This window comes from Mustela lutreola, chromosome 4 (assembly GCF_030435805.1).
Source record: "Mustela lutreola isolate mMusLut2 chromosome 4, mMusLut2.pri, whole genome shotgun sequence".
Classification (NCBI taxonomy): Eukaryota; Metazoa; Chordata; class Mammalia; order Carnivora; family Mustelidae; genus Mustela; species Mustela lutreola.
The window spans coordinates 87,857,161-87,870,867 of record NC_081293.1 but is presented as its reverse complement, the minus strand read 5'-3'; the positions used below and the strand labels follow the sequence as shown (position 1 = coordinate 87,870,867).

The window sequence follows — 13,707 nt, the reverse complement described above, 5'->3', positions numbered from 1 at the left end:
ACCAAGTCAAAAAGCTGCTTATTCCATGGCAGACCATTTTAATTTAATATGCCTTAGTAGGATAAACGGTCGTGTTCCATTAATATAATTTGTCATTACTTAGAATTATAGAGCATGTTGGGCCAGGGTAACATTTCAAAAGAATGGCCTCTTTTAATATGAGTTAATACACTGCAAAGAAAACAGTAACAGAGAAACCACTGATTTCTTTAAAGAAGTTAGAAAATGTTGTCTAACAAAAATTAATCACCTTCATTCTTTTTTTTTTTTTAAAGATAAATGATGGAAGATGCATTGTGAACTTTATTTTTCAAAGATAATGCCCTCATTCTTATTTTAGTTATTCTCACTTCAGTTTAGTTTAGCAGTTTCAGAGGGTCCTTGTCCCAATACTGATGCATTATTCCATATAAGTCCTGCAGTGTAGGTAGATATCCGTTCTTCACAAATAGAAATTGAAGTGCGGTAAAGTTAATAAATGACCTTCGTTCACACAGCCAATGAGACTGAGTTAGCTTGTGAGCCTCATTTCAGGTCTGTGCCTTTCTTTTATGCCACCCTCATAATTTATTTGGAAGAAGGCTAGAAGCGGGGAGGTGAGTGAGGAGGCTGTGGTGGTCATTCTAGGTGTGAAATGAACAGAGCCCCCAAGCTGGTGTTAGTCATGGGGATGAAAAGAAAAGAGCATGCTTTTAGGATATGGTTTTTTAAATGTGCAAGAGGAAGGAAATAGTCTCAGGACAACCTTTGGGTTTCTGGTTGGGCTAGCTGGTTGAATTGAGGGCATTATTTAAGAGAAGAAAACTGGAATGTGGAATGGGTTTTGGATGAATGCTTTGAAATTATGGGGCATCCAAGTAGTTGCCTAATAGGCAATTGGATATAGGGTTTAGAGAGCTGATGATACAATGCAGGACTGATCTTCAGTTTCAGCCTCAGAGTCATCGGCTTATAAGCTGTTGTTGGGTTTACAGACATGAATAAAATTGTTCAAGGAGAGTATAGGGTGGCAAGAAATCAAAGACTGGATCCTGTGGAACTTTAACTAAAGGGGTTAGAATATTTGACAGAATTGGATCCCAGAAAAATCAGGAGAGGGTGAGATCTAGAGCTTAGGTGAATTGACATACCTTAAAGGAGAGGACAGCCACCTCTTCGGAGATGGGCAGTTAAGGATGGATAGGGAGGTAGACAGTTGTGTGCTAAGAGAGGAGGGATGGGAGGTGGGGCAGTGGTTTGGAATTGATGGGAGACTGAAGATAAAAGAAGGACTGTGAGGGGGAATGGGAGTGGGACCTTAACCAGATCTTATTGTGATTGTTAATCATTTCTGAAAGTTTACCTGATGAGTAAATTTGATCTTTTCTATGTAGCAATATAAGTGAATGAGGTAAAAATTTAATTTGTGGTTAGGGTTTTGCTAACTAGTTACAGCAGATGACAATGGGAGAGGTAGGACAAGATACTCAGCTCAATAGACTATGGCCATTTTGATTGTGAAAAGAATACTTTTTACTGTCTGTTGGTCAGTAGTGTATTACCAACTGTGGTGAGTAGCAAAGTCAATAAATAATACAAATTTCCACATATCTGGGGTATCTCATAAGCCAAACACTATAGATCCAAGATACTACAGTAGTTTGTTAGGGCTGCCATAGTAAAGCACCACAGACTGGGTGGCTTAAACAGTAGGAATTTACTTTTCCACATTTCTGGAGCCTTGAAGTCCAATAAGCAGGATTGTTGTTGTTTTTCTGAGGACTTTCTCTGGTTTAAAGATGGCTCCTGTCTTTCTGTGTCTTCGCATTGTCTCTCCTCCACGCATGGGCATCCTTGGTGTGTGTGTGTGTGTGTTTGTTTTTATTTTTTATTTATTTATTTATTTATTTTTTTAAGATTTTATTTATTCATTTGACAGAGAGAGATCACAAGTAGGCAGAGAGGCAGGCAGAGAGAGAGAGAGGAGGAAGCAGGCTCCCTGCTGAGCAGAGAGCCCGATGCAGGACTCGATCCCAGGACCCTGAGATCATGACCTGAGCCGAAGGCAGCGGCTTAACCCACTGAGCCACCCAGGCGCCCTGTTTGTTTGTTTTTAGATTTTTATTTATTTGACAGACAGAGATCACAAGTAGGCAGAGAGGCAAGCAGAGAGAGAGAGAGGAGGAAGCAGGCTCCTTGCTGAGCAGAGAGCCCGAAGCGGGGCTCAATCCCAGAACCCTGAGATCATGAGCTGAGCGGAAGGCAGAGGCTTAACCCACTGAGCCACCCAGGCGCCCCCTTGGTGTTTGTCTCCGTGTGCTAATCTCCTTTTCTTACAAGGACCCCGGTCAGGTTGAATTAATTGTCCGAGTTACTAGGGTTAGGGCTTCAACAGATAAATTTGGGGGATGTATGTAGTTTAGCCCATGACTTGCTTTCTGGTTTTGTGCAACGCAGCTAGGGGGCAAACAGTGCAAAATTAATGTTATTCCGGGGTGGGGAGATGGGGGAGTTGCTCTGAGCTAAGTTCAGAGGTAGAGCTGGGGGGACTTGTGCTGTGCAGCTGAGCTGTGGCCCCTTTATGTAAACCTCCGCAGAAATGCCCTAAGAGGACAGCTGATAGCATTGGGGGAAGTCTGCCAGGAAGCAGGGATCTAAACAGGTGTTTCATGCAAAGCATATTTCCTCAGGTTGCAGTAATAGTCTTTGAGGTAGGTTCAGGGGAGCTTTGCTTTAGTTGAGACATACCCTCTGATGGTGAGGGGAGTGGCTCTGCAGTAGGGGAGGGGTCTGGGGGAAGGAATCTGTCCTGGGTCTTATCGAATGAGTGAAGGACAGCACACCTCTCCCACCCAGTAAGTGACTTCCAAACCTTTCTCATTCTTTCCCTTCTATCCCCTTTATTTATATCTCAGTAGCTAGAGTGAGGATGATGAGAGAGGAACAGAGATTTGATGAGTAGTAGAGAGAGTAGAGGTAGAGGCAGGCCTGTGAATCCCCACATAGACAGGATCCCTGATCACTGAATGACTCATCGAAATGGAGAAAATCATGAGAAGAGCTTGATGATGTTCCCAATATCAAATCTTGCCTCAGTGGCTTCGTTTAGCTAGAGAAAGACAGATTAAAAAGACCTTTCAACTAGCATCTAAAAATCAAGAAATGGGGGCGCCTGGGTGGCTCTGCCTTCTTTCAGCTCAGGTCATGATCTCAGGGTCCTGGGATCGAGCTCCCTCTGCTTAGCAGGGAGCCTGCTTCTTCTCTCTCTCTCTCTCTGCCTGCCTCTCTGCCTACTTGTGATCTCTGTCTGTCAAATAAGTAAATAAAATCTTGGGGCGCCTGGGTGGCTCAGTTGGTTAAGCAACTGCCTTCAGCTCAGGTCATGATCCTGGAGTCCTGGGATTGAGTCCCGCATCAGGCTCCCAGCTCCATGGGGAGTCTGCGTCTCCCTCTGACCTTCTCCTCGCTCATGTTGTCTCTCACTGTCTCTCTCTGAAACAAATAAATAAAATCTTTAAAAAAAATAATAAAAAAATAAAAATCAAGAAATGATTTGGTAAGTAACTTACTCTTATGTCTTAACAGCACTTGGTAAGCTGTTTTTAAATAAATATAGCTTAATATAGTAAGATAATTAAAGAGTCTATCTAGAATTTGGGATTAATATGGATTTATATAATCATTTATGTTCCTGTTAAAATATCTCGAACATGACTACAAGGAACAAAGGAGTTGAAAATGCTGACAGGAGACGTTTAAGGGATTACTATAGTGATTAAGTGAGATAGGAAGAGACCATGATCCTTTGGTACTAGCAGAGTCAGCTTGGAGGGATTTAGAAGATCCCCAGATTACTATTAGCTTTTCAACTCATTCAGGTTTGCTATTTAAACAGATAAAATTTACTCACTGAGGTGAGGTAGGAAGAGAGTGTTGTCAGACACACCTGGGTTTATGTGTTCGCTCTGATACTCCTTAGATTTGTAACCTTGGAGCACAGTATACAACCTGTCTGAATTTCAGCTTCCTCACCTGTTATGTGGGGACAGGAATAGCTGCCTCATGGGTTGTATTGAAAACTAAATAAGGTATGTTTATGGAAAGCATTTCCTATTTTGTTTGGCATGTAACTGTTAACAAATGTTTATTTACTTCCCTTCTGGAATTTAGCAGAATTAATCTGTAACAGTATGCTAAATTTTAAAGATTTTACTTATTAATTTGACAGACAAGAGATCACAAGCAGGCAGAGAGCGAGGAGGAAGCAGGCTCCCCGTTGAGCAGAGAGCCCGAATGCGGGGCTCGATCCCAGGACCCTGGGATCATGACCTGAGCCAAAGGCAGAGGCTTTAACCCACTGAGCCACCCAGGCACCTCAGAGTATGCTAAATTTTAAAATTTATTTTCATTTTGGGTTAAGATCTCTGTCATACTTTTTCAGCATACACTCTTCAGTTTTAAAGTAAAAGCCATGCGGAAATGGCAATATCCAAATTAGACAAAATTCGAATTAGTGAAATTGTGCTTAAGTTTTACTCTTGGTAGTATAATTGCATGTATTTTAAAAAGCCAAGGCTTATGGATGTATTTTCAGTGTGTAATTCATGTATTTGCAGGTAGATTTATTTTAGCAGAGCGGCATGTGACTTAAACCTGGATCTGACTTTAACATTTCAGTGATCTAATAGAGCTAACCTCTGAAAAAATTGAAGTGGTGTTCTTAAAAATAGTTATAAATGCAGTTTTAAAAATTGACATACGATTTATACATCATAAAATTAACCCACTTAAGTTGTAGAATGCAGTGGTTTTTACTGTAATCACAGTTGTAAAGCTGTTGCTATTGTCTAATTCCGAAGTGTTTTCAGCATCCCAAAGGGACACCCCTTGCCCGTTCGCAATTACTCCCCGTCTTCCTTCTCCCATGCCAGTACACCCAAGCCTAGACAACCACTAATTTACTTTCTGTCTCCATGGATTTGCCTCTTCTGAATATTTCATATAAATAGAAGCATATGGTATGTGGCCTTTTGTGTCTGGCTTTTGTCACTTACCGTAATGTTTTCAAGGCTCTCATATATGTTGTAGCACATATCAGAACTTTGTTCTTGGGATGCCTGGGTGGCTCAGTTAAGCGTCTGCCTTTGGCTCAGGTCATGATCTCAGGGTCCTGGGATTGAGTCCCGAATCCGGCTGCCCGCTCAGCAGTTAGCCAACTTCTCCCTCTGCCTGCCACTCCCCCTGTTAGTGTGTGCACGCTCTCTCTCTCTCTCTCTCTCTCTCTCTGACAAATAAAAAAAATAGAGCTATCTTTAAAACAAACAAACAAAAAAACCCAACCACTTTATTCTTTTTTTAAGGCTAAATAATACTCCATTACATATATACCACATTTTGTTTATCCATTCATCAGCTGATGGACATTTGGGTCGTTTCTACTCTTGGGTTATTGTGAACAGTGCTGCATTTGTCTACAAGTCTTTGTTACTTTCAGTTTCTTGGGGATATACCAAGAAGTGGGATTGCTGGGTCATATGGCAAGCAATTTTTTAAAACACTGAAAGCCTGAAAAAAGTAGTTGAGTACAAAATTTGAATTTAGAATGGAACCTCTGTCTTGTCTATTTACCTTTATATATATATATTTTTAAAGATTTTATTTATTTATTTGACAGAGAGAAATCACAAGTAGGCAGAGATGCAGGCAGAGAGAGAGAGAGGAGGAAGCAGGCTCCCTGCTGAGCAGAGAGCCTGATGTGGGACTCGATCCCAGGACCCTGAGATCATGACCTGAGCCGAAGGCAGCGGCTTAACCCACTGAGACACCCAGGCGCCCTATATATGGTTTTTGATGGAGATTTGGACTGGATGTATATTGCTTAAGTATTATAAGAATAAGTAAAAATAATCAGAAGTCTTTAATTGGGTTTCCTTGTATATGTTCTAATAGGGGAACAAGGAGAAAAATAACAAATTACATAAAAGCAACCTACAGACTTCTCTCTTACTGGCAGCTGATTCTGTAAATAATTCTAATTGGATTTCATCCAAGGTAAAAGCAGAAGGGGAAGACATTGTTTGATGGAATATGGCAGTAGATTGAAATTTTTCACCTTGGGGATTATTCACTGAAAATAGCGGATGTCCTTTTCATCAAGTTGAAACATAACTTGTTTAAACATCCTTTTACCTAGATGTGACCAAAACTGCTTTTCAGTGTTTGGGGCCAGATGTCCTTGAACTTTGTGTGTGTTATATCATGAAACCTACTTACCATGGAGCAGTAATGGCCACCTCATCTCTGAAGGAACTTGAATCAAACACATTCTAAAGACAACTTATATAATGACTTTAGATATACTTGAAAATGGAATGTTCACAAGCTGTCATATTTATGTAGATTGACACCACAGATGAATTTTGAAGGCTATTCTATACCTGCCGTTTTTTTCCCATAAAATATAAATTAGAAAACTTTAAGACCTCTGATTCTGAACTTCCATCAGTTTGAACTTCAATCTTGTAAGAATATTTCTTTCCATTAAGGACTTAAATCCAAAGTACTATAAATTTAGTATAATTAGATTATTCTGAACATTTGAACACCAGATTTTAAAATATTTTTTGTTATAGCACTTACAGTTCCATCAAACTAGTGAGGAAGAACCACAGAGAAATTATTTTAAAGTATTTTCTAAACATTTGAATCTCTTAAGGTACTTTTGGGAGTGGGGAAAGGAGAAGGTTGTAAAGGTGTCATTCTTTCCTTCAAAACTCTGGTGCAAAAATAGGGGTTCATAACTCAGAGCTGGCTGAAACATGTAGCTGAAGTGTAGGTTTTATGTAAATGGTATGAAGAAATGAGTGCTTCCTTGACTGGGCATATCAGAACATTTAAACCTTTTTTTTTTTAATTGGTAAAAAGGATTTGAGAGAAGACAGCCTAGGTACAGAATAGCATGGAGTCATGAAAGTATGTGGTGTGAGAGACTAGAGAATAAAGTTGAGCAGAGCATGGAGAATAGTTGAACTGGGGATTTAGTGGGAGAAAAAGTGAAAAAAAATTCATTAGGTTTTATATGGAATTGACTGTAAAGAAGCAGTTAAGGTGGTGGGAAGGATATGAACTTTTGAATTAGATATTTTTTTTACTTTGTGACATGGGTGAATTTCTTAATTTTTAAAGTTCTCTGAGCTTCAGTTTATCTCCAAGGGAAGGATAATAGTCATGTGAGGTTATAATATACATGAAAAAGATGGATGTAAATACCAGCTATGTTAGCTTACATATAACTAATACTCGGGACTTAGTAAGCTACTACTCATACTTTATTTATATTTTAAGAAAGTCTTGTTGGAGGCTTTTGATATACACCAAAAACAATGAAAAGCAGGGACTTCGGCAGGTATTTGTACACTCATGTTCATGGCAGCATTATTTGCAATACCCAAAGGGTGGAAGTGACCTCTAAGTGTCCATTGATGGATGAATGGGTAAACAAAACATCCCATGGCCGTGCCGTGGAATGCTATACAGTCTTAAAAAGGAAGAAAATGCTGACACAATCTACCACATGGATGAACCCTGAGGGCATTGTGCTAACTGAAGTAAGCTGGTCACGATAGGATAAATACTTTACGATTCCCCTCCTATGAGGTGCATAGAGTAGGCCAGTCCAGAGACAGAAGATTGATGGTTGTTAGGGGCTTGAGGGAAAGGGGATTGAGAGTTGTTAACAGGTGTAGTTTCATGGGTGCCTGGGTGTCTCAATGGGTTAAGCCTCTGCCTTCAGCTTAGGTCATGATCTCAGGGTCCTGGGATGGAGCCTCACATCGGGCTCTTTGCTTGCCAGGGAGCCTGCTTCCCCCGCCCTCTGCCTGCCTCTCTGCCTACTTGTGATCTCTCTGTCAAATAAATTAAAAAATATATATATATATTTAAAAGCAGGTATAGAGTTTCAGTTTTGTAAGAAAACAGTTCTGGAAATGTTGGTGATGGTTGTACAGCAGTGTGAATGACTGCCATGGAACTACGCACTTAAAAATACCCACTTAAAATGGGAAGTTTTATGTTTTTACCCTATTGGGTGAGTTTAATACTATTTCATATGCATTTATGTGTAAGAATGCAAACATTTGAGCAACAGCACACTGCTCATCTCTATGTCATTCAGCAGTGCTTTGTTCCAGGAGCAAATGACCGTTCTATTTAATTGCCATATCATTTAGTTTTACTAAACTGGGTTTTTGTGTGTGTGTGTGTTTGTGGGTTTTTTTTTTTTTTTTTTTGACATTTTAGTAGGAAGAATAGTTCCTGCCATTCTGAATTTGAAAATTACCATAGAGATCATTGTGTCTAGTATTTCTGTTTTACAACTGAAGGGCAGGCTTGGAGGTTGGTTGTACTTAATGGATTTTGCTAACTACAAATCATTTTAAGAATGTATTCACTGGAACTGTTTTCCATGCTTTCGATTAGCTCAACTGGATAAAACAGTTGGACAACTAATGAATTCAGCCAAATATTTTTTTCCATTCACAGAGGAGTGTTGTTTTACCATATAGTCTCCTGTAGATAGCATCTTGATTAAATAAAGTTCATTAAGAATCAGGAATAATTTTTATAATACTGGTTTGCTATATTCACTGTTTGCCCCCCTCTCCCTCCGTAGCTGAACTCTGGAACTTAAAATTATTTCTCTGTGATTATGCAAGGCATTTCAGCTGTATGGTCCCTATTCTGCATTTAGCTCCATGTCTACCCTTGCATGTCCCAACAGTCCTTAAAGGAATCTAAACAAAGGGACATCTACTCTGGGGTGCTATCCTTACGCATCATGAAGTAGGTCCTGGAATTTCAGTCTTGAACAGGATCAAGTTCTTAGACAGGATTTGCCCTTGCCAGTGTTTATAAGCAAAATAGTGCAGTGCAGCAATATTTGTTCCCACTAGAATGATTTAAGCCACTAAGCTTAGGGGGTTAGAATCCTTTTGATGTTGTATTAAGTGCCACGTTTTCCCTATTTTCCATTGGTGTTTTTTTTGTTAATTTATACTCAACTATACTGCATATAGTATATATATGACCAAAGTTTTATACTCTGTAAACATTTATGTTAGGTGCATTCAGCTGAAGCATTCTGCCTTACCAGGTATGCCATTCTACCACTTCACACTAGAGATTCTCCAGAGAAGCAGGAGAGAGAGCTAGTAAGGAATCGATTTATATATTTTAAAGAATTGGCTCTTCTGATTGTGGGGGCTAGCAAATATGAAATTTCCAGAAAAGACTGGTAGACTGGAATGTCAGTAATGAATCGGTGTTGCAGTCTCGAATCTGAACTCCACAGTCTGGAAATAAAGGCGAGGTTCCTCTGTTGCAGTTTTGGGACAGAATTGCTGCTTCTTTGGAAAAACGTAATCTTCGTTCTTAAGGCCTTCAGTTGCCTGGATGAACAGCCTCTCCTCAATGCCATTATGGAGGGTGATCTGCTTTACACAGAGTCTTATTGATTTAAATATTAATCACATCTAAAAAATATTTCACAACCACATCTGGACTGATGTTTGACCAAGCAAGTGATCACTGTAGTGAGCCAAACTGACATACAAGATTAACCATTATGTACAGTATTGTCATAGGAGAACAGAGAGGAGGCTGGTTCAGTTTAAGTGATAACTTCACTTCGTTATCTTCTACCTTGAATTGCACATAGGAATTCGTATCTTTTTTTTTTTTTTTTTTAAAGATTTTATTTACTTATTTGAGAGAGAGACAGTGAGAGAGAGCATGAGAGGGGAGAAGGTCAGAGGGAGAAACAGACTCCCCGTGGAGCAGGGAGCCTGATGCGGGACTCGATCCCAGGACTCTGGGATCATGACCTGAGCTGAACGCAGTCGCTTAACCACCTGAGCCACCCAGGCACCCAGGAATTCATATCTTGACCATCAAGCCAGCTCGAGGTTTATAGGTGTATAGATGTGATTATCCTCTATCTTCAAGTTTTCACTGACTTAGACCCATTAATCCAAGACCATGATTGCTCGGCAATGTCATTGAGAGCCTTAGCTTGAAGGTTCAGGAAAATTTATGTTGCCACCTTCAACTGATGCATGTTATAGTCACAGTTCTCTCCCATCCCTATCAGTAAACATGTGTAGAATAAGCACCTTGCCACTTGTGTTTGATTCTAACATTGAAAGTACTGCTGTTTTTGCTTAACATGGCCCTGAAATGTAAGCCAACCCTAGGAATTTGGGAACAGGTTATACCTAGAAATACTGAAGTAGTGATTTATATTAACTGTAGGGAAATTCATATTACAGAATACATGTAAGTCTTGTGCATTTGTTGAATTTTTTAAGGATTTTAAGAACAATTCTGACATTTTACAAATACGGGTTTGTGTACCCATCTTTGAAATTTAACCTTTTACGAGTTATAATTTGCCTATGGCATGAGTTGAGGCTGATATAGGTAGTGAGGTGGGGGAAAATTGAGCAGCGTCTTATTGAGCTGTGTTAATGATTTTGCTCTGTATTCTCAGAGCCATGGAAAGCTATTTGGGCTTTAAGCAGGGAAGTGATGTGGTGACCGTTCTTTATTAAAAGGACAAACATTCAATGGTATGAGAATGGGTGACAGGTCAAAAAATGGGTGCAGGGAAGGCCTCAGAATTGGCAAAACAAAGAGGGGGACTGCGTTTGGAAGGAAGATTGTGATTTTGAAGTCCCTCTGAGGAGATTGTCAAGTATGTATTTGGATATATGGGACCCTAAGCTAGAGATGTAAAGTTGAGGGATGGCAGGAGTAATTGAAGCCAGGTGTAGGTGAATTTGAGAGAGCCTGGGACTAATAGATGCAGAGAATAAGAGGATCTGGCCAGAGAGGTAGAAAAAATAGAAATTAGGAGTTGATGCTATCAGAGGGACCAAATAGAAACTCGTTTAAAGAATTCCTCCTAGGGTGCGGGGTCATTTCATGATCTCGGTGCTCAGATCATGATTCCTGGGTGCTGGGATCAGTTTCTCTGTGGGGCTCCCTCCTCAGTGCAGAGTCTTTTTTGCAGCCTCTCCCCTTGCTTCCTGCTCATCCATGCTTTCTCTCTGTCTCTCAAATACATAAATACAATCTTATAAAACAAAAACCATAAATAATTTCTCCTTTAAAGTGGTCAAAATGCTGACTGTTGCTAAGATTGAGACTGAGAAAATGTCCCTTAACTTTATTAAATAGTGTAATCTTCAGGATAGCTGGTGTGTAGAGACGGGCTCAGGGTAGGATGAAGTAGACTGAGAAGTGTGAGGTGAGGTTATTGAGAAATGTTGTAGCGAGCTACTTCAAGAAATTTAGCTCTGAAGGGGAGAAGAGAGATGGGGCAGTAGTTGGAAGGAAAGAGGTCCAATAGGTAGGAGAGATCTGAGCATGTTTGAATACTAACCATTAGCATCTGATAGAAAACACAAGGTGGAACATTGAAGGTAGGATCCATTTCAAGCTTCCTGCTGGGGTTGCATCTTTATCCTGATCATAGAGATAGCGACTAGTCTCAAAAGATAGAATACTTCCTCTGTAGTGATGGGTGTAAAGGAGAAATAATATCATTATTTATTTTCCTAATTCCCTGTTATATTCACCAGGGTCCAAACAGGAAACAAGCTGCACAGTAATTTGAATAGGGCAAGTTTAATATAAGGATGAACTGTGCAGGGGGTTACCTGATAAGAGCAAAAGTCTATTCTAAAAAGTATAGGAATCTTAGAGAGGGCAGCCACTACCCCAGAGCTAAGGCAGGGCATTCAAAAAAGAAGCAAATCTAGAAGGGTTATACCTCTTACCCCAACCCTCCCTCGCCCCTTGAAGGCATGGCCAATTGAATGGCAGAGAAGTCTGCTGAGGTGTTGAGCTGATTTCCAGAATTTCCAGAATTCTCAAACTCCTTGCCCAAAGTGGTGGTGGCTCATTGGGAAGCTTCTCTCAAGGAAATGATGTGTGCTACTGGCCACCTCAAGCAGCTGGTTGCCTAACATGGAGAAGGCTGCTAGGAGGGGCACGTGAGAACCGGGAAAAGAGCTTTCTTGTCCTTTGCTTTCCTTCCAGTGCTCTCTACCAGCAAAGTTTAATACTGTGCCAGCTGACATGTTTAGGGTCCACTTCCGTTATCTGAAATAGTGGAACTGAGAGACAGTAAATGGATAAGTGACATCGATGATTGATCTTTTAAACTTTTTCTGCTTTTTTGCTGTAATGATAATGATGAATATCCTTGGCACATATTCATATCCTTCGTGCACATATTTTCTGTTTAGCTCACTCATAAGAGCTGACCGTGGTAGGGCTTATCTAGAGATGCAATGAGTGGTCCTTCGGTTTTGTTCTTCCCTTTTGTGTGCGCGGAGTTATTTCTGGAAGGAAATGAGAAGTACAGATTGTGTTTGGGAAAGAGAATTGGGCGGTCACCTTTTCTGAAAACGAAAATTTTACACAAATATTTTTTTTTTCTTTCTTTTTTTTTTTGTATTTAGAAAACTTTAATCTCAGAACTCTGAAATCCATTTTTAAAAACAAAAATGAATACACAAATATTTTTTATTGTAAATGTAAAAGATGTTATCTGTTCTGTTAAACTTAACTTTATTGTTTCATTTCTCAGCATGTTTTGGTTTATGAAACAGTGTCCTATTCTATCATGTCCTGTTCTGTCTGCTGAAGGCACCAGTCTCTGACCTTGCTTTAACATCACTTGTGGCTCAAAATGAATCAGGATATTTTCATTTAGTAGCTTCCTCTTACTGCTATCAAAACCAGGTCATCCACTTTCCTTTGTTTCTTTGACCCTTACGTGGCATTTGATGTGATGATACCCAGTGGGGGGAGTCTTAATAACGTTGCTGCCAAGCCTGACTTTTAGTGTCAGCGCCGGGAGGGCTCTTCACAAGAAGTGTGAGAGAGACAGCTTGAGTGTGATGATTCTACTCAGTTCTGAGTTTTCTTTCTGTAGTAAGAATTCTTTTTGTTCTTACAACAAAGCCTTTTTTTTTTTTTTTAAGATTTTATTTATTTATCTGACAGAGAGATAGCAAGAGAGGGAACATAAGCAGGAGGAGTGGGAGAGGGAGAAGCAGGATTCCCACGGAGCAGGGAGCCTGATGTGGGGCTCGATGTGGGGTTCGATCCCAGCCAAAGGCAGATGCTTAACGACTGAGCCACCCAGGCGCCCCTACAACAAAGGTTTTACAAAGAGTACTAAGACAGTTTCTTAACAGTAATGACAGTCATTTTAAGAAATACTTTTTCCCTGTAAATATCACTTTGTGGATTATGCTGTAATAAAATAACATTGAAAATTGTAGGTGGAGAATTTAGTTTTTTAAAAACACTAGAAGAAAGTATTTATAATATTGTTTTTTTGACCGTTACCAAAATTTGTTTTTATTTCAGTGTTAATATTGTAGAACTTAGATCTGGTACAAAATTGTATTGGTCATTAGGTTTTTTGTTTGTTTTTTTAAACTTAAATTACTAAAGCAGAAAAGAGTTATCTGTTCTTTGATCCATTTTGGAGTAGAAGGAAAAAAAACCAGTATTTTGACACTTAATTCTGTATTATTTAGTGTTTTTTGCCATTAAAATTTCAAGAAAGATCCAAATTATGTTTGATTTTTGCCTCATTTGATTAAAACATTATTTGTTTTGCTGCTTCAGGGAGCAAAAAACAATCCATGTGTA

At 39.6% G+C, this 13,707-nt stretch overlaps 1 protein-coding gene across 5 annotated transcripts in view; it reads left to right on the top strand.

The window, feature by feature from the left end:
- The window catches only part of TSNAX (translin associated factor X), a 34,996-nt gene that overhangs the window by 14,943 nt on the left and 6,346 nt on the right, over window positions 1-13,707 (top strand). The gene's annotated exons all lie outside the window — the stretch shown is intronic.